Source organism: Carcharodon carcharias, chromosome 4, assembly GCF_017639515.1.
Source record: "Carcharodon carcharias isolate sCarCar2 chromosome 4, sCarCar2.pri, whole genome shotgun sequence".
Lineage (NCBI taxonomy): Eukaryota > Metazoa > Chordata > Chondrichthyes > Lamniformes > Lamnidae > Carcharodon > Carcharodon carcharias.
The window spans coordinates 194,784,214-194,804,825 of NC_054470.1; positions in this window are offsets into that span (position 1 = coordinate 194,784,214).

The window sequence follows — 20,612 nt, forward strand, 5'->3', positions numbered from 1 at the left end:
CTCTGCCCCTCCCCCTCCCCCACCCCCACCCCGACTCTGCCCCACCCCCACCCCGACTCTGCCCCTCCCCCTCCCCCACCCCGACTCTGCCCCACCCCCACCCCGACTCTGCCCCTCCCCCTCCCCCACCCCCACCCCGACTCTGCCCCTCCCCCTCCCCCACCCCCACCCCGACTCTGCCCCTCCCCCTCCCCCACCCCCACCCCGACTCTGCCCCTCCCCCTCCCCCTCCCCCACCCCCACCCCGACTCTGCCCCTCCCCCTCCCCCACCCCGACTCTGCCCCACCCCCACCCCGACTCTGCCCCTCCCCCTCCCCCACCCCGACTCTGCCCCTCCCCCACCCCGACTCTGCCCCACCCCCACCACTGACCTGCCCCTCCCCCTCCCCCACCCCCACGCCAACTCTGCCCCTCCCCCTCCCCCACCCCCACCCCGACTCTGCCCCTCCCCCTCCCCCACCCCCACCCCGACTCTGCCCCTCCCCCTCCCCCTCCCCCACCCCCACCCCGACTCTGCCCCTCCCCCTCCCCCTCCCCCACCCCGACTCTGCCCCACCCCCACCCCGACTCTGCCCCTCCCCCTCCCCCACCCCGACTCTGCCCCACCCCCACCCCGACTCTGCCCCTCCCCCTCCCCCACCCCCACCCCGACTCTGCCCCTCCCCCTCCCCCACCCCCACCCCGACTCTGCCCCTCCCCCTCCCCCACCACCACCCCGACTCTGCCCCTCCCCCTCCCCCTCCCCCACCCCGACTCTGCCCCTCCCCCTCCCCCACCACCACCCCGACTCTGCCCCTCCCCCTCCCCCTCCCCCACCCCGACTCTGCCCCTCCCCCTCCCCCACCCCCCACCCCGACTCTGCCCCTCCCCCTCCCCCACCACCACCCCGACTCTGCCCCTCCCCCTCCCCCACCCCGACTCTGCCCCTCCCCCTCCCCGTCCCCCACCCCCACCCCGACTCTGCCCCTCCCCCTCCCCCTCCCCCACCCCCACCCCGACTCTGCCCCTCCCCCTCCCCCACCCCGACTCTGCCCCTCCCCCTCCCCCACCCCTACCCCCACCCCTGATCCTGCCCCTCCCCCTCCCCCACCCCCACCCCCTCCCCCACCCCCAACCACCATCCCCACCCCCGATCCTGCCCCTCCCCCACCCCCACCCCGACTCTGCCCCCCCCCCTCCCCGACTCTGCCCCTCCCCCACCCCCACCCCGACTCTGCCCCCCCCCTCCCCCACCCCCACCCCCACCCCCGCCCCTTTTCTCATCCAGGGCGCTCTGGGTTTGTTTGTCCTGCCTCGCCCTTTCGATGGACTGTACCGTGACTGTGTCCGAACCAATTCTTTTTTGAAGGCAGCCCATTGTTCAGACTCGGACTCATAGGCCTGAATCTTCTGGTCATGGTGGTGAGGTGGTGGGGGGGGGGCGGTGGGCGGCGTCCCTGCTCACTGACGCGTAAAACGACGCCTGATGACATTGGGTGTGCGTCTCGATGTCACCGCGGATCACTCTGGTCTTCAGTTCGGCAGGCGCACACTGGAATCAGCTGCGCACCCTCCGAACTGTCAGAGGCCTATTAATGCCACTTAACACCTAATTAAACTGATTAGTTGATTAATTTAATTAAACTGATTGTCCGGGAAGCCTGACCAACCTTAAGGTTGACAGGGCCGGCCAAGAGTCCAGGTGACCTTTACATTTCTCATGAAACCTCATCCGCGGGTGGGATGAGGTTTCACGAAGGGTTTGTAAATTAAATGCATTTTTTTTTCTTAAAGTTCACTGACATGCCCCAGCTCATGCGACACTGTCACACGAGAGGACATGTCTGAATAATCTTTTTAATTCTTTTTTTTTTTTCAAGCTTTCATAGTGAAACGAATCTCCCTCAGGCAGCTCCGCGCCTCCAGGAGAGTTCTGAGCTCTTTCGTGCGCGTGCGCAAAAGACCGCAGGCCCCGACTCTCCCTCCTCCCACCCCCCACCTCCCCCGCCCACACAGGGAGCGCTGAGCGTTTCCGGGTGCGCATCACGCTGGGCAGGCCTTAATTGGTCCCGCCCACATAAAACGGCGGCTCACAGCCAATCGTTAGGCGGCGATCAGTCTGCGCGCCAGCCTTTGCCCGCTCCCATCCAGCCCACACGACAGGGGGAAAATTCTCCCCATAGACTCGTAGACGCCTACAGCACAGAAGGAGGCCACTTGGCCCATCGTGTCCATGCTGGTCAGCAAAGATCTGACCACTAATCCGATTTTCCTGCACTTGGCCCATAGCCCTGGAGGCTATGGCAACACAAGTGAATATCTAAATACTTCTTAAATGTGACCAGAGTTTCTGACTCAACCACACTTTCAGGCAGTGAGTTCCAGACTCCCACCACCCTCTGGGTGAAAAATATTCTCCTCAACTCCCCTCTTAACCTCCTGCCTCTTACCTTAAATCTATGCCCCCGGTTATTGACCCCTTTACTAATGGAAAAAGTATCTTCCTATCCACCCTATCTATTCTCCTCATAATCTTACACACCTTTATCAGGTCCCCTCTCGACCTCGCTTCTCCAAGGAAAACAGCCCCAGCCTATCCAATCTTTCCTCATAGCTCAGACCCTCTAGCCCAGGCAGCATCCTGGTAAATCTCCTCTGCACCCTCTCCAGTGCAATCACATCCTTCCTATAATGTGGTGACCAGAACTGCACACAGTACTCCAGTTGTGGTCTAACCAGCGTTTTATACAGTTCCAGCATAACCTCCCTGCTTTTATAATCTATGCCTTGGCTAGTAAAGGTAAGTATCCACCTTATCTACCTGCCCTGCTAACTTCAGGGGTCTGTGGATATGCACACCCAGGTCCCTCTGATCTTCAGTACTTTCCAGGGTCCTACCATTCATAGTGTAATCCCTTGCCTTGTTAGCCCTCCCCAAGTGCATTACCTCACACTTTTCCGGGTTTAATTCCATTTGCCACTGCTCTGCCCACCTGACCAGTCCATTGATATCCTCCTGCAGTTTATGGCTCTCCTCAACATCGTTTACCACCCGACCAATTTTCGTGTCATTTGCGAACTTCTTGACCATACACCACAAACAGCAAGGGCCCGAGCACCAAGCCCTGTGGAACCTCACTGGGAACAGACTCCCAGTCACAGAAACATCCCTCTACCATCATCCTCTGCTTCCTGCCTCTCAGCCAATTTTGGATCCAATGTGTCACTTTGCTTTGGATCCCATGGGCTCTTACTTTCTTGATCAGTCTGCCATGAGGGACCTTATCAAAACCCTTGCTAAAGTCCATGTAGACCACATCAAACGCATTACCCTCATCAACACTCCTGGTTACCACCTCAAACAATTCGATCAATTTTGTCAAACATGACCCCCCACCCCCCCCTCCCCACCCCCCATTAACAAATCCATGCTGACTATCCCTGATTAGTCAGTGTCTCTCCAAGTGCAGATATATTCTGTCCCTTAGAATTCTTTCTGGTAACTTCCCCACCACAGAGGTTAGACTGACTGGCCTGTAATTTCCTGATCTATCCCTTCCTCCCTTTTTTAATAATGGGACAATGTTAGCAGTCCTCCAGTCCTCTGGCATCTCACCTGTGGCCAGAGAGGATTTGAAAATTACTGTCAGTGCCCCTGATATCTCTTCCCTTGCCTCCCTTAACAGCCTGGGGTGCGTTTTATCCGGGCCTGAAGATTTATCCACTTTTAGGCTGCTAAACCCGCTAGTATCTCCTCTCTATGTTAAATTCCTCTAATACTTCTCAGTCCTCCATCCTGATGCCTATACCTGTATCATCCTTTTTCATTGTGAAGACCAATGCAAAGCAGTCATTGAGGACTGCACACACGTCTTCCGGGTTCTCCCACACATTACCTCTATGGTCCCTAATTGGCCCTACTCTTACCCTCATTCTCTTGCTCTTTATATATTTTAAAAACTCCTTTGGGTTTTCCTTTATTCTACTCAACAATGCTTTCTCGTGCACTCTTAGCTTTCCTAATTTCCTTTTTTAAGTCCCCCCCCCACCCCGCACTTTTAATTCTCCTCTAGGGACTCTGCCATATAGAGCCCTCAGTATCTGCCATAAGCTTCACCTTTTTTCTTAATCCTAATCTTTATGTCCCTTGACATCCAGCGTCCTCTGGACCCCCTCCTTGTCTTAACAGGAACATATTCACACTGTACTCTTGCTATTTCCCTCTTGAATGCCTCTCACTGCTCTGACACCGTTTTATCTACATGTAGCTGCTCCCAGTCCACTTGAGCTAAATCGTATCTCATCTTAGTAAAATTAGCCTTTCCCCAGTTTAGAACTTTTATTCCTGGCCCAACCTTATCCTTTTCCATAACTATCCTAAATCTAACCGAGTTATGGTCACTATCTCCAACATGCCCCCCCACTGATCCGCCTTCTACCTGCCCAGGCTCATTTGGTCCAGAATTGTACCCTCCCTTGGGCTTTCTTTGTACTGGCTAAAAAAGTTCTCCCTCCCTACCTTGCACACTAAAACTACCCCAGTTAATGTTTGTGTAGTTAAAATCCCCTACTATTACACTACTCTGAAATTTGATTACATTTTTGATCCTCCATCTCTCCCTGATTGTTTGGGGGCCTATAGTACACACCCAACAGCGTGTGTTTTGTGTTTTTTAATTCTACCCAAATGCTGATCCTTCCAAGATATCACCCCTCCTCACTGCTAGAATTTATTTATTTATTTATTTATTCATTCATGGGATGTGGGCATCACTGGCTCTGCCAGCATTTATTGCCCATCCCTAATTGACCCTCGTTCAGAGGGCACTTAAGAGTCAACCACATTGCTGTGGGTCTGGAGTCACACATAGGCCAGACCAGGTAAGGACGGCAGATTTCCTTCCCTAAAGCACGTTAGCGAACCAGGTGGATTTTTACAACAATCGACAATGGTTTTGTGGTCATCACAGGATTCAAATGCAGGTCCATAGAGCATTACCTTCGTGTCTCTGGAATACTAGTCCAGTGACAATACAACTATGCCACCATCTCCCCTCCTCTTCTATCCCCCTGTCTATCTCGCCTGAATACCCAGGAATATTGAGCTGCCAGTCATGCCCATTTAGCCAAGTCTCGGTCATAGCTATGATATCATACTCCCATATGCCTATCTGTGCCCTCAACTCGTCTGTCTTATTCCTCAAGCTCCTTGCATTAAAATATATTTCATTTAGCTTTGCTAAACTCACTTCTTTCTTATCTAGTCTATGTTTTCCCTGCCTTCCAGACTCACCAGCATTTTAACTTCTAATTCCAACTCAGCTTCTCTCCCCTCTGAACTACTTTTCAGGATCCCATCCCTTGCTAATTTAGTTTAAATCCACCCCAACAGCATTAGCAAGCCTCTTCATGAGAATGTTGACCCCGTTTCTGTTCAGATACAACCCGTCCAACTGCTACAGGTCCTGCCTTCACCAGAAACGGTCCCAATGCCCCAGGAATCCAAAGCTCTCCCTCTTGAACAATCTCTACAGCCACACATTCATCTGTTCTATCTTTCTGTTCCTATACTCACTACTGCATGGCACCAGCGAATTAATCCAGCGATTACTACCTTTAAAGTCCTGCTTTTCAATTTCCTAACTCTCTAAAGTCTGCTTGCTGAACCTCATTTTTCTTCTTATGTCATTGGCCCCAACATGGACCACGTCTTCTGGCTGTTCACCATCTCCCTTCAGAACACACTGCAGCCATTCTATGACATCTTGACGCTGGCACCTGGGAGGCAACATAACATCCTGGAGTCACGTCTACGGCTGCAGAAGCACCTGTCTACTCCCCTCACTAACGAATCCCCTACCACTATTGCCCTTCCACACTTCTTCCCCCTCTGCCCCCACCCCCCGAGCAGCTGGACCACCCACAGTGCATTGGCTTTGTCTCTGGTTGGTCTCCGCAGAGGAACTGTCACTCTCACCATTTTCCAAGGCTGAAAAACGCTTTGCGAGTGACATACACTCGGGGGATTCCCTCACTACTTGCCTGGTCCCCTTCTGTCTGGCGGTCACCCTTTCCCTCTCTGCTCGCACTCCCTTAAGCTGCGGGTTGTCCTGAACCATGCTATCCACAAGCCTCGCAGCCTTGTGAATGCACCATAGTGTCCCCAGCTGCCGCTCTAGCACCAAAGCCTAGAACCCGAGTTGCTCCAGCCGGAGGCACCTCCAGCACACATGTTCATCCAGACTGCCAGGAATGCCTGAGATTTCCCACATAGCGCAGGATGTGCAAATCACGGGACTAAGCTCCCCAGGTATATCTTAACTAAATAGAATATGGACCCTTGCTTTTATTTTACCCTTACTCCTACTTAAGTATAGACTAGATCCTCTAGATAGATTGGATCCTCTAGGTGCTGCTGACTGCCCTGTCCCAGGGCCTCCCTCTCACACTCTCCTCTAGGTGCTGCTGACTGTCCCAGGGCCCTCCTCTCACACACACTCTCCTCTAGGTGCTGCTGACTGTCTGTCCCAGGGTCCTCCTCTCACACTCTCCTCTAGGTGCTGCTGACTGTCTGTCCCAGGGTCCTCCTCTCACACTCTCCTCTAGGTGCTGCTGACTGTCCCAGGGCCCTCCTCTCACACTCTCCTCTAGGTGCTGCTGACTGTCTGTCCCAGGGCCCTCCTCTCGCTCTCTCCTCCAGGTGCTGCTGACTGTCCCAGGGCCCTCCTCTCACACTCTCCTCTAGGTGCTGCTGACTGTCCCAGGGCCCTCCTCTCACACTCTCCTCTAGGTGCTGTTGACTGTCCCAGGGTCCTCCTCTCACACTCTCCTCTAGGTGCTGCTGACTGTCCCAGGGCCCTCCTCTCACACTCTCCTCTAGGTGCTGCTGACTGTCCCAGGGTCCTCCTCTCACACTCTCCTCTAGGTGCTGCTGACTGTCCCAGGGTCCTCCTCTCACACTCTCCTCTAGGTGCTGCTGACTGTCTGTCCCAGGATCCTCCTCTCACACTCTCCTCTAGGTGCTGCTGACTGTCTGTCCCAGGGTCCTCCTCTCACACTCTCCTCTAGGTGCTGCTGACTGTCCCAGGGTCCTCCTCTCACACTCTCCTCTAGGTGCTGCTGACTGTCTATCCCAGGGTCCTCCTCTCACACTCTCCTCTAGGTGCTGCTGACTGTCCCAGGGTCCTCCTCTCACACTCTCCTCTAGGTGCTGCTGACTGTCCCAGGGTCCTCCTCTCACACTCTCCTCTAGGTGCTGCTGACTGCCTGTCACAGGGTCCTCCTCTCACACTCTCCTCTAGGTGCTGCTGACTGTCCCAGGGTCCTCCTCTCACACTCTCCTCTAGGTGCTGCTGACTGCCTGTCCCAGGGTCCTCCTCTCACACTCTCCTCTAGGTGCTGCTGACTGTCCCAGGGTCCTCCTCTCACACTCTCCTCTAGGTGCTGCTGACTGCCTGTCACAGGGTCCTCCTCTCACACTCTCCTCTAGGTGCTGCTGACTGTCCCAGGGTCCTCCTCTCACACTCTCCTCTAGGTGCTGCTGACTGCCTGTCCCAGGGTCCTCCTCTCACACTCTCCTCTAGGTGCTGCTGACTGTCCCAGGGTCCTCCTCTCACACTCTCCTCTAGGTGCTGCTGACTGTCCCAGGGTCCTCCTCTCACACTCTCCTCTAGGTGCTGCTGACTGTCCCAGGGTCCTCCTCTCACACTCTCCTCTAGGTGCTGCTGACTGTCCCAGGGCCCCCCTCTCACACTCTCCTCTATGTGCTGCTGACTGTCTGTCCCAGGGTCCTCCTCTCACTCTCTCCTCTAGGTGCTGCTGACTGTCCCAGGGCCCTCCTCTCGCACTCTCCTCTAGGTGCTGCTGACTGTCCCAGGATCTTCCTCTCACACTCTCCTCTATATACTTAATGATCCAGTCTCTCTAGCCCTCTGGGGTAAAGAATTCCACAGGTTCACTACCCTATGAGAGAAGAAATTCCTCCTCATCTCTGTCATAAATGGGCGACCCCCTTACACTGAGATTATGCCCTCTGGTTCTAGACTTTCCCACAAGGGGAAACAACCTCTCATTATCTACCCTGTAAAGCCCCCTAAGAATCTTATATGTTTCAATAAGGTCACTTCTCATTGTTCTAAACTCCAATGAGTACAGGCCCAACCTACTCAACCTCTCCTCATAAGAAAATCCCTTCATACCTGGGATCAACTGAGTGAGCCTTCTCTGCCTCCAATGCCAGCATGCTTTCCTTGGGGAGGCAATGGTGTATTGGTATTGTCACTGGACTAATTATCCAGGGACCTGGGTTTAAATCCCACCCAGCAGATGGTGGTATTATTATTTCCCCAGCCCTTATTCTCTAAGAAGCCGATGTTCACTTGGGCCTCTCTCTTCCTTTTTATATATTTAAAGAAGATATTACTGCCCATTTTTAAATTACTTGCTAGTTTACCCTCAAAGTTTATTTTCTCCCACTTTATTAATTTTTTAGCCATCTTTTGGTGGTTTTTTAAAACTTTCCCAATCCCTTGGCTCACCGCTAATCTTTGCCAGATTTTATGTTTTTTCTTCAAATTTGAAATTATCCTTAACTTCCTTGGTTAACCATGGCTGGTTTATCCCCCTCCTACAATCCTTCTTCCTCACTGGGATATATCTTTGTTGTGAGTCATGAACTATTTTCTTAAAATCTGCCATTGTTCATCAACCATCTTTTCTCCTAAACTGCTTTCCCAGTCCACTCTGCCTTCATTCCTTTGTAATTACCCTTATTTAATTTTAGCATAGTTGTTTCTGTCTCAAGTTTCTCGCTCTCAAACTGATTGCTCTTGTCCAGTTAATTATTCTTACTTTGGGTTGCCTATCGTCCTTTTCTATCATCATCCCAAAATGTACAATTCAATGATCACTGTTTTCTGAATGTTCCCCCACTGACACTTGATTTACTTGGACCAGCTCACTGCCAAGAACCAGGTCCAGCAGTGTGTCTTTTCTTGCTGGATTGGAAACACACAGCTGTAGGAAATTTTCCTGAACACAATCTAGGAACTTTTGCCCCTCTCCACGCTTTACACTACCACTGCCCCAGTCTACATTCAGGTAATTAAACTCACCCATTATAACTACTCTACAATGCCTGCACCTGTCTGTAATTTCCCTGCAGATTTGTCCCTCAACGTCTTACTCACTAGTTGGTGGTCTATAATTGCACCCTTTTTGTTCCTTAGCTCTAGCTAAATTGATTCTATCCTTGAACCCTCTGGAATATCCTCTTTCTCCAGCACTGCAATGCTCTCCATAACTAATACCACCAGGTCTCTGTTATCACCACAACATCATATTTCCACATGGCAATCTGCACCTGTACTCCCCAATCTTATTTACTGTACTCCGTGCATTCACTAACGTGCATAGTAACCCTGATTTAGATTTTGTTACTTTCTCCCTCACCCCAACTTCACCTATTAACATACTATCCTTTGTACTAGTGCTATCTGTCCCTCCCAGCATTTTGCGCACCCTGGTATTCCTCTATTATTGCCTCTTGGTTCCGACAATCCTGACGAGTTAGCTGAACACCCTCTCAATAGCACTAACAAAACACCCCACAAGAAACTCAGTCCCAGCTCTGTTCAGGTGCAACCCGTCTGGCTTGTACAGGTGCCATCTTCCCAAGTGACCTCCTTGACCCTGGCATCAGGAAGGCAACATACCATCCTGGAGTCACATCTCCGGCTGCAGAAACACCTGCCTGTTCCCCTAACCAATGAATCCCCTGTCACTATAGCTCTTCCTTTCTTCTTCCTTCCCTCCTGTACAGTGGAAGAATGGCATTAGGCGAATTGCTCATTCAGAGAACTGGTGCAGATACGATGGGCTGAATGGCCTCCTTCTGTGCTGCAACAATTCTATGATTTGGTGAATTGTCTCTGTGGGGTAGGTTTCTTATCTGATTCCCAGTCAGCCTCTGGAATATTCCCCCACAGGGTGAGAGCGCATCAGGGACCTATCCCAGAGCGGCTCCCACCTCTTTTCCCAACACCCCCACCTCCAATCCCCTCTCAGGTTCCATCGCTGTGTCAGTGGCTGTGGATTCAAGTGGTGCTTTTTAGCTTAAGCCATTGCTGAGAATCCTTTATTCAGGGTCCCAGGAATAGGCAGCTTCACCAGCAGGTCCAGATCCGCAAAGACACAACTCGTGTTGTGCTTTCCAAGACCCCTGGATGTCTCAAAGCCCCTTACCACCAGTAAAGTGCTTTTCGAAATGTAGGCACTGTTGTAATATTGGGAAATGCAGTAGTCAATTTGCACACAGCAAGATCCTACCATCATCTTCTTCTTTTTCTCCTAGCAGTCCCTGGGGATGGAGGGTGACTTGCCTCCGCGATCTGATGGGTTCTGAGAGGGCTGAGATGTCCGATGCCGGATCTGCAGACTCTGCCCCAACATGGGGCAGGTAGGTGGTGATTGAAGGATTCGGCTGATTGGTTGTCCAGAGGTTTGTGCCCTGCGTCCGACACCTCGACTCCACTTCTGCACATTCCCGAAGAAGTCTCTCGATGTGGTCAGTGCCTTCCTGAATGAACCTCCTCCGTTTTTGGTCGGTCACCAGCCAGGAGCTCCCATGAGTCGGGAGGGGATGTTTGACCTCTCCGGGGATGCTTTAACGACATTCCTAAAGCGTTCCCACTGCCCTCCTGGGAGCTGCCTGCCTCCACTGAACTCCAGGTAGAGCAATTCTTTCAACAGAAACGTGTTCATGACCAGATAGTCTGCTTTGGTGAGAGATATTGGCCAGGACACCGGGGATAACTCCCCTGTTCTTCTTTGAAGTAACGCCAGGGTATCTGTCAGGTCCAACACTGATGTGTTTCATAACTGTACATACGTGACGTGCGCCTGGCGAGCTGCACTTCACTTGGGACTTCGAGGTTTGTTTGCCGACCTTGCTTCAGGCAGAACTCACAGTCACCAGCTCCAGACTCCACAGGCAGCACCACATCACTTTTAGGGGGGTTCATGGGCAGGTCTCTACCCACCAGACCAGCCGTAAGGCGTGGTTGGCTTTTCAATGGCTGCAGGGCTAGGGCTTGCTTGGGGAAGGGAGGAGAAGTGGCCTCAGGCAAGGGAAGGGGCTGCAGGATGAGGGCTGTACTGGGGTAGGAGGGTATCCCAGGGTGTGTGTGTGGGGGGGGCACATGTTGATCTGTGCAGCTGGCCTCTAGAGGGTGAGGGCTGAGGAGGCAGCCTCCAGAGGAGATGAGGCCAGATGGAGATGTGAGGGTGTGTGTGAGAGAGTGAGTGGTGATGTCCCTGGAGCTGGCAGTGAGTGAGATGCCAGTGAGTGTGTGATGGGCTTGTGAGTGTGTGAGTTTCGAGAGATGCCTTGCCCTGACAGCATGTATGTGATCATTCGTCTGTTTTCTGCAGATGGTGGGCTTCTTGTGTGCAGCATTGGCACTGACCACCTCTGTCACCGCCTCCCAAGCCAGGATGGTGAGATTGATGGGCCTCCTGCAACCAGAGTGGGGTAGAGTGTCCAGAAGGTGTCCCAGGGATGTTTCACTGAATCGGCGGAGGTAGGTGGGGGGGGTGGTGGTGCTGCACCCTTCCTGGCTTTAGGGGCCATGTCTTCACCAGAGCAACTCTGGGCTCCGAGCATTGAGAAGTGTGCCCATGGCTGCTGGTTAAATATGGTGCCCGGCGTGAGGAAGCGGTGAGGTAACAGTGTGCCAGGCAAATTGGAGTCTGCCCACCAGCGTGACGGCATGTTTCCTGTAGCTGCATAACTAATGAGGTGGGAATGGGACCTTCCGGTGCAAAAACCCACCGGCCGGCAGGTAAAATATTTGTCCCACCCACTGCCACACTTTATGCAAATCTGGGACTATTCATCCCAGGAATCTCTCCAACTCAGCCTGGAGTATATTCAATGACTCAGCCTCCACTGATCTCTGGGAAAGGGAATTCCACAGGCGTGGGACTCTCTGAGAGAAAAATATTCTCCTCATCCCTGTCTTAAATGAAGGCTCCTTATCTTTAAACTCTCTCCCTTTGTTCTAATCTCTCCCACATACCCTCAGCATCTACCCTGTCAAGCCTCCTCAGGATCTTATATGTTTCAATAAGATCATCTCTCATCCTTCTAAACTCCAACGGATACAGGTCCAACCTGTTCAAACTCTCTCATAAGACAACCCCTTCATCCCAGGAATCAGTCCAGTGAGCCTTTTCTGAACTGCTTCAAATGCAATTATATCCTTTCTTAAATAAAGAGACCAAAACTGTACACAGTGCTGCAGATTTGATCTCACCAATGCTCTGTACAACTGTAGCTGAACATCCCCACCTTTATATTCCATTCCCCTTGCAATAAACAACATCCTATTTGCCTTCCTAATCACTTGCTGCATCCTTAAGTGAGGAGACCAATACAATAGCAGTACAATAGTCTCACTCTCATATACACTTTTCACTGGTTTTCTGTGACCAATGCTAAAACAATGAAGTGATTGTTAATCTAAACCCCAGTCGCACATTGGGAAATCAGCGGTAATACTGCTTCTCCACCAGGCCCAATTTTTAAGTCCTGTTGAAGTCTGTGAAGATTTATTTTGAGTAGAATACAGATCAAGCGTTCTACCCAATTCCCTGGGATTTGCGGTCAGCCAGCTAGGTTAACATTTTAAGTGTTTTATGATTCTCTTTGATGCAACACAGGGGAGGCCATTCAGCCATCATGTTTGTGTCTGTGAAAGAGCTATCCAATTAGTCTCACTCCCCGGCTATTTACCCCATAGCTCTTTTAGCTATTTATCCAATTCACTTTTGAAACTTATTGTTAAATCTGCTTCCACTGCCCTTTCAGGCAGCATATTCCACATCACTGCAACTCGTTCAATAAAAATTATGGCCTGGTGTCACACTTGGTTTGACAACACTCCTGTGAGGTGCCTGTGAGAGACAGTTTGCGACTTCAAGGTGCTATATAAATGCAGAGAATGCTGGAAACACTCAGCAGGTCAGGCAGCATCAATGGAGACAGAAACAGAGTTAAAATTTCAGGTCGATAACCTTTTGTCGGACTTCAGTTGTTACAGAACCTCCAGGGTTACAATCTCTGTTACATCGAATCACCTGAACATAAGAGCAGAAGGAGGCCCATTCAGCCCCTCGAGCCTGTTATTAAAGAACAGGAGGTCATTCAGCCCCTCGAGCCTGTTACACAGATACAGAAGGAGGCCATTCAGCCCACTACAGCCTGTTACACAGCAACAGGAGGCCATTCAGCCCCTCGAGCCTGCTCTACCATTCAATGAGAACATGGCTGATCTGTGACCTATCTCCTAATTCCTACCTTTGCTGCTAATGTTGTTGGTTAACAGAAAACTATCAATCTCACATTTAATTCAAAACTTAAAACAGCATCAATTGTCATTTGTGTGTAGCTATTTTTCCTAATTTCAACCCTAAAAGTTTTGTATCATCTTGTGAATACGAACACATGAATCAGGAGAAGGAGTGGGCCATTCGGCCCCTTGATCCTGTTCTGCCATTTGCTATGAGATGGTACACACTGCTGCCAATGTGCGTTGGTGGTGGAGGGGGTGAAAGTTTAAGATGATGGTGCAGGCTGCTTTGTCCTCGATGGTGTTGAGCCTCTTGAGTTTTTGCTGGTGCTCATCATTTAACCCTTTCAGCCTCAGTACCATTCTGATGAATCTGCGCAACATCATCTCCAAGGCCAATATATCCTTTCAGAGGTGAAGTTCCCAGACTGAACACAGTACCCCAGGTAGGGTCTGAACAGAGTCTAGTACATCAATAACATAATATGCACCCTTCTGTAATCCAATCCTCTTGAGATCATGGCCAATATTCCATTTGTATTTTATATGAATATCTGTATCTGTCCATTAGCTTCCCGTGATTCCTGTGCTTTGTTATGGAGAGACCGATAAAGTTTAAAAAGAAATTGAACTTCCAGTTAATGACTAAAAGAATGGCACATCAAGATTTCACAATGTAGAATTTTTACAGTAACAAATCACTTAAAAAAACGTGATTGAGTAAGCACTATTTTCTTTTTGTAGACAATTTAGGCTTTATACTACAGAAAGTGTTGTTCCCTTTGTATATTTATCACACATCACCCTCCCCGTGGAATTACATTCCTTATAGCAAACAGTCCACAGTTACTCCAGGCTTCCAACTCATCACTTCCGTTTTACTTTCCCAGCCGGTAACTTCTAATCCAACAGATGACTTTCACTGTGACATTACTTCCCTCAAGCCCAAGCTAGGCAACTCTTCCAATCTCCTTTAAATCCTCATGAACTCGCTCTTTTCAATTTGAGCACTAGCTCCCACCCACATCCTACGTGATTCACCATTTTCTCTACTTCAGGTACACAGGTTGTCTATGTCTCCTGCTTTCAGATGGCTGCTGACCATACCTGTTGTCTGTTTGTGACATTCATGGATTTTGTAGGGAAGTCTGATCTCAAAAATAGCTTCCTCTGCCCTGTTCCCCATAGCAACATAAAAGACATTAACACTGCTTCCAGGTAGAAATGCTAATTAGTTTTCTTTAATCCCCAATTCCTTTCTTCTTAGAAGTAAATGGACAGTTTACAGCACAACTGTTTACAACCCAATACCAACAACACCTTTCTGGGGCTTTGGGAGATACCGAGTCTACTTATTGTTAAACTCAGAGACTGCTGCCATTGTCTCCAAGTGTAAATACCTTGCACCTTCGTCCCAGTAAAATAATCAAAGTCCTTCTTTGATCTCTAACAATTAAACCCAGGCTTACTGTCAGGCAGACAGCAGAACAGGTCACATGATCCCCTTCATTTAACCTAGATTTAAAGCTACAGTTCCAAAAGATAATAAACTTATAAAACACATAATTATAACAACTTGGATCCTTAAGTCTCTTTGCTCCTCCACCATTCCTGTTTTTTATGGATATTAGGGAGTATTCTATTGTGGGTCATAAGTAGGGGACATTTTCCCCACATTGGACTTCATCTGCTGTACTTTTCCCAACTACCCCCATTTCTCAATATCGCTTTGCAAATTTCTGCTCCCACCTACACAATCTGCTGTTTGTCATCAGCAAACTTAGATAAACTCCCCTCTGCCTCTTCATCCAAGGCATTTGTAATTATAATGAAAAACTGTGGAGCCAGTCCAGATCCCTGGGGGCAGCACCAGTCACATTTTGCTAATTGGAGTACATGTCCATTACCCTAATTTCTGTCATCCTACCTCCTAAACTATCCCCTTGCCAAGACTGTGTGTTGTCCGACTCTAATATGGAACCTTTTCCAGTGCCTTCCAGAAGTCCATTTAAACAACATCTAACCCTAACCACCTCCTCCAAACATTCAAAATTCAAACCGTTTCTTAGATGTAACTTTAAAACCTATACCTGCTCTTCCTGTTCAGTTCACATTTATCCAGGAGGGTGATGGAATACGCTCCATTTATCTGGGTGAGTACAGCTCCAACAACACTTAAGAAGCTGGACACCATCCAGGATAAAGCAGCCACTTGGTTAGCACCCAACCACAAACATTCATTCCCTCCACCACTGAGGCTCAGTGGCACCAGATCAGAAGGTGCACTGCAGGAATTCATCAAGGCTCCTTAGCACCTTCCAAACCCACAACCGCTACCATCTAGAAGGACTGCAGTGTTTCAAGAAGGCAGCTCACCGCCACCTTCTCAAGGGCAGTTAGGGATGGGCAATAAATGCTGGCCCAGCCAGTGACGCCATGAACAAATAAAAAAAATTCCCAGTCAGATTAATAATAGATCCCAGTTAGACATCTGACGTTAGATGAGTAGGTTTGTTTGTCTGTTAGTCTCTTTGTCTGTAAGCAATATGGGCAGAATTTTCCCATTGGCGATTTTGGGGGGCGGGGCCCGCTCGCCGAGGGGAAACTGACAGGGGGATAAGGTCGGGAGGAACCCCCAACGTCATCCCGGTCCCTTTAAATATTGAGGAAGGCGGGTGGACAGTGAAATCAGCTGTTCACCCACCGACCTGTCAGTGGCCAATTGAGGCCGTTGACAGGATCATTAAGCTTGTTCAAGGCCCTGCCCGGCCGACCTTAAGGCCGGCGGGCAGACCAGGATCTCCGGCGGGCTTCTGTTAATACATGAAACCTCATCCAGTGGCGGGGTGAGGCTTCATGTCCGTTTTTAAAAACTTCAGTAAAGTTCACGTGCTTCTTATTAACATGTCCCATCTCGTGTGACATTGTCACATGAGGGGAATATGTTAATAATTTTAAAATGTCTCTATTTTTAAAGATTTTTATGCTGTCAGTAATCTCCCTGAGGCAGGACTTTGCCTCAGGGAGCAGTGCGCTCTTTCGTGTGAATGTGTGACAGAGCGCACTTTGACAGCTGGGGATTCTCTCCCCCGCCCCCCCCCACCCCCCACCCCAGCACTGGAAGCACATAGCGCTTCCTGTTGAGTAGACCACTGGGCGGGGCCTTAATTGGCCCACCCACTCAAAATGGCGACAGGCTCCGTTTCGGCAGCGGAGTTTGGCAGCCTGCCCGCTGCCGAGCCGGTGGGGCCCACCCGCCCATCAAGGTAAAAATTGTGGCCTATATCTCAACATCTAATGGGCGAACTTCAATGAAACTTGGTACAAAGGAAGAATTGATTAGCGTTTGGAGCAATGCGGATCCGGATCCAGACCCGGGAATTTTTTTTTTAAAGGATCCATTAACATCAGGTGATAGGGCGAAGTGACTTCATCTTTCAGAGTTTTGTGAGCTGTTTGATTTAGGATGTCACTAATTGCTTTACAATGTTGTTGATTATCTCCAATCCTGTGGTGGGATTTTTCACAGCTGTCAAAATGTGAACAGAGTTTTCAGAGCAGATTGCTGGATGTGGATTGGCCTATAGCCTGCTAGAAGTGCATAAATGGTATAACGTAGTTTAATGTTGGGTTAACACAGCATGGCTGAGGTATGAGCTCTACTGAGTGCCCTCTTCACTTGTTTCCTAACTTACCTGTTACCTTTCTTAAGGAGTGAAGTTAGCAATTTGTCCCTCTAAAGGGACAATTCCTGAATTGAGTGTGTTACATGGAATGTACAGCACAAAAACTGGCCATTCAGCCCAACTGTTCTATGCTGGTTTTCATGCTTCATAGGAGCCTCCCCACTCTATTTCATAAAATTATAAGAACGCAGAAGAGAGGGGCAGGAGTAGACCATTTAGCCTCTTGAGACTGCTCCGCCATTCAATAGTGGATTTTAAGCTTCACCTCCACTTTCCTGCCCACTCCCCATATCATTTGATCTAACGCAGCCTCAGATGTATTCAACAGTGTAGCATCCACAACCCTCTGGGGTAGAGAATTCCAAAGGTTTCTCCTAACCCTGTCACCCATGTTCTTCTATCCCTTCCTTCTTTTGTGTTTATCCAGCTTCCTCTGACATGAATCTATTCGCCTCAGCCACTCCTTAGGTTAACAAGCTCCACATTCCCACCACTCTCTGGGTTGAGAAATTGCTCCTGAATCCTTTATTGGATTTACTAGTAACTATGGGCCGGAGTTTCAGTCTCCTGCAGCCTGTTCAGTTATTTCCAACAGTTATTTATAATCAAGCTCCATAGTTGGGTACAAAGAGATATGACTGTTTAATCATGGAATCTTACAGCACAGAAAGAGGCCACTCAGCCCATCTAGCGCTTGGAAAAAGCTATTCAATTAGTCCTATTTCCTCCACTTATCCCCGAAACACTGCTATATTTTCCCCTTCAAGCATTTATCAAGGCCATAGGCTTGAAGATTGGAGATAAAAACAGAAACTGCTGGAAGAGGTCAGCATTCATTGCAATATTTAAACCAGATGGATTTTGATAAACGTGTCCACACAGCAGCGAATGTGGGGAGATAAACAGAGCTAGCCTTTCGAGTCCAAAATGACTCTTCTTCGGAACTTGAAGCTTTGCCCTGATGATGTCTACTTACAGCCCAGGTCTCGGCATCCATTCCAACTGGATGGCTTTTGCCTGATGTGACTCAACATCAGGCACCTCCACATTCGCACTGGGATTGCTCTCTTCCTCACCTTTCCCAGCCACTTATTACAAGCCCAGATCCAGGCTGACGCTCCCAGGAAGAGCTGCACTGTCGGAGGTGTGACTTCTGGGGTGAGACATTAAACCAAGGCCCTGTTTGCCCTCGCAGTCACATTGCTGTTTGTGGGATCTTGCTGTGCACAAATGGCTGCCGCGGTTCCTGCACTACAACCGTGGCCGCTTCAAAAGCACTATATTGGCCGTAAAGGGCTTTGAGACACAGTGAGGTCGTGAAAGGCGCCATATAAATGCAAGTTTCTTTCCTTTCTCACACGTCCGCCCCTCAGCCCCACAGCAGAGGCAGTGGTCTTGCTGCACATTTTCGCTATTCTGCTCAAAGTGCCTGCTGCATTTGCCTGTAAGCATCACTGCCCATCTAAGTCACCCGTTGCAGACCGCTTGAACAGGCTGGTGAGAGACACTATCGACCCACTACATGAAAAGAACTCTTTTTTGCATTGGCAGTTGCGTTACGCGGAGGGATGGTGGGGGTGCAGGCTGTACTGGCACACACCCCTCTCCCTGGTGGAGTCATCACAGGTCTGAACGTTTGGCAAAACTAAAGGACAATACAGAATCGGCAGTAAGAAATTAACCAGCAGGGTTCTACTCTCCTTGCCTCTGTGACAGAGGCTGGCATTGTGCCTGCGGGCAGGATAAGATGGAGCTGAAGGTAAAGAGGAAGAAGTGCATGTACCACATGTGTCAGGTAGAAAATACAATGGAGAATCAGACCGAATATAGATGGGCCAGGGAGTAAGTGAAAAAACTAATAAGAAAAGCAAGGAGAGAGCATGAAAAGAGACCGGCAACTAATATAACAGGCAATCCCAAGGTCTTCTATAATCATATATATAATAAAAGGGTGGTCAAAGGAAGCCTTGTACCAATTAGGGATAAAAAAAGGAGACTTGCACATGAAGGCGGGAGAAATAACAGGGGTATTAAATGAGTACTTTGCATCTGTCTTTACAAAGGAAGATGCTACCCAGGCTGAGGTGAGAGAGGAGGTAACTGGTACACTAGGAGGATTTACAATTGGGAAGGAGGAAGAGTTAGAAAGGCTATCTTTACTTCAAATTGATAAGAAGGAGATACATCCAAGGGTACTGAGGGAAGTGAGAAATTGCAGAGGCATTGGTGATTATCTTCCAGTCTTCCTTAGATAAAGGGGTGGTATAAAGGACTGGAGAATTGTGAGTGTTACACCCTTGTTCAAAAAGGGGTGCAAAGATAAAGCCAGCAACTACAGACCAGTCAGTTTGACTTCCGCAGTAGGGAAACTTCCAGAAACTATAGTTTGGGGCAACATCAATAGCCATTTAGACAAGTGTGTGATAATTAAGGAAAGCCAGATCGGATTCATTAATGGAACATCATGTTTAACTAACTTGCTGGAGTTATAGATACATAGAGTCATAGACATTTACAGCAAAGAAGGAGGCCATTCAGCCCATTGTGTCCATGCTGGTCAACAAACATCTGCCTACACTAATCCCATTTCCCAGCGCTTGGCCCATAGCCCTGCAGGCTATGGCAATGCAAATGAATATCTAAATACTTCTTAAATGTTACAAGAGTTTCTGAATCAACCACCCTTTCAGGCAGTGAGTTCCAGACACCCACCACCCTCTGGGTGAAAAAATTTCTCCTCAACTCTTCTCTTAGCCTTCTACCTCTTACCTTAAATCTATGTCCCGGTTATTGACCCCTCTACTAATGGAAAAAGTGTCTTCCTATATACCCTATCTATGACCCTCATAATCTTATACACCTCCATCAGGTCCCCTCTCAACCTTTTTTGAGGAGGTAACAGAGAAGGTTGATAAGGGTAACATTATTGACGTGGTGTATATAGATTTTCAAAAGGCATTTGATACAGTGCCACACAACAGACTTGTGAGCAAAATCCTAGCTCATGGATTAAAAGGGAATGTAAGCACTTGGATAAGAAATTGGCTGAGTGACAGGAAACAATGAGCCATGGTTAATGGATGTTTTTCGGATGGGGAATGTTTGTAGTGGATATCCCAGGGGTCAGTGTTGGGACCATTGCTCTTCCTGAAATATATTACTAACCTAGACTGTGGTGTTCAGAGTATGAATTCAAAATTTGCAGGTGATACAAAGATTGGAAACATTGTCAACTGTCACGGGGATAGTCTTGAACTACAAAAGGACGTAGACATGTTGGTGGATTGGGGAGACAAGTGGCAGATGAAGTTCAATGCAAAGAAGTGTGAGGTGATTCATTTTGGCAGGAAAAATATGGTGAAACTGTTTAAAATAAAGGGCGAAACCCTAAAGGAGGTGCAGGAACAGAGGGACCTCGATGTATACGTATATAGGTCATTGAAGGTGGCAGGGCATGTTGAGAGAGCTGTTAATAAAGTATATAGTATCTTAGGCTTTATTTATAGGGGCGTTGGGAACAAGAGTAAGGAGGTCATGTTGAACTTGTATAAGACACTAGTTAGGCCTCATCTGGAGTACTGCACCCAGTTCTGGACG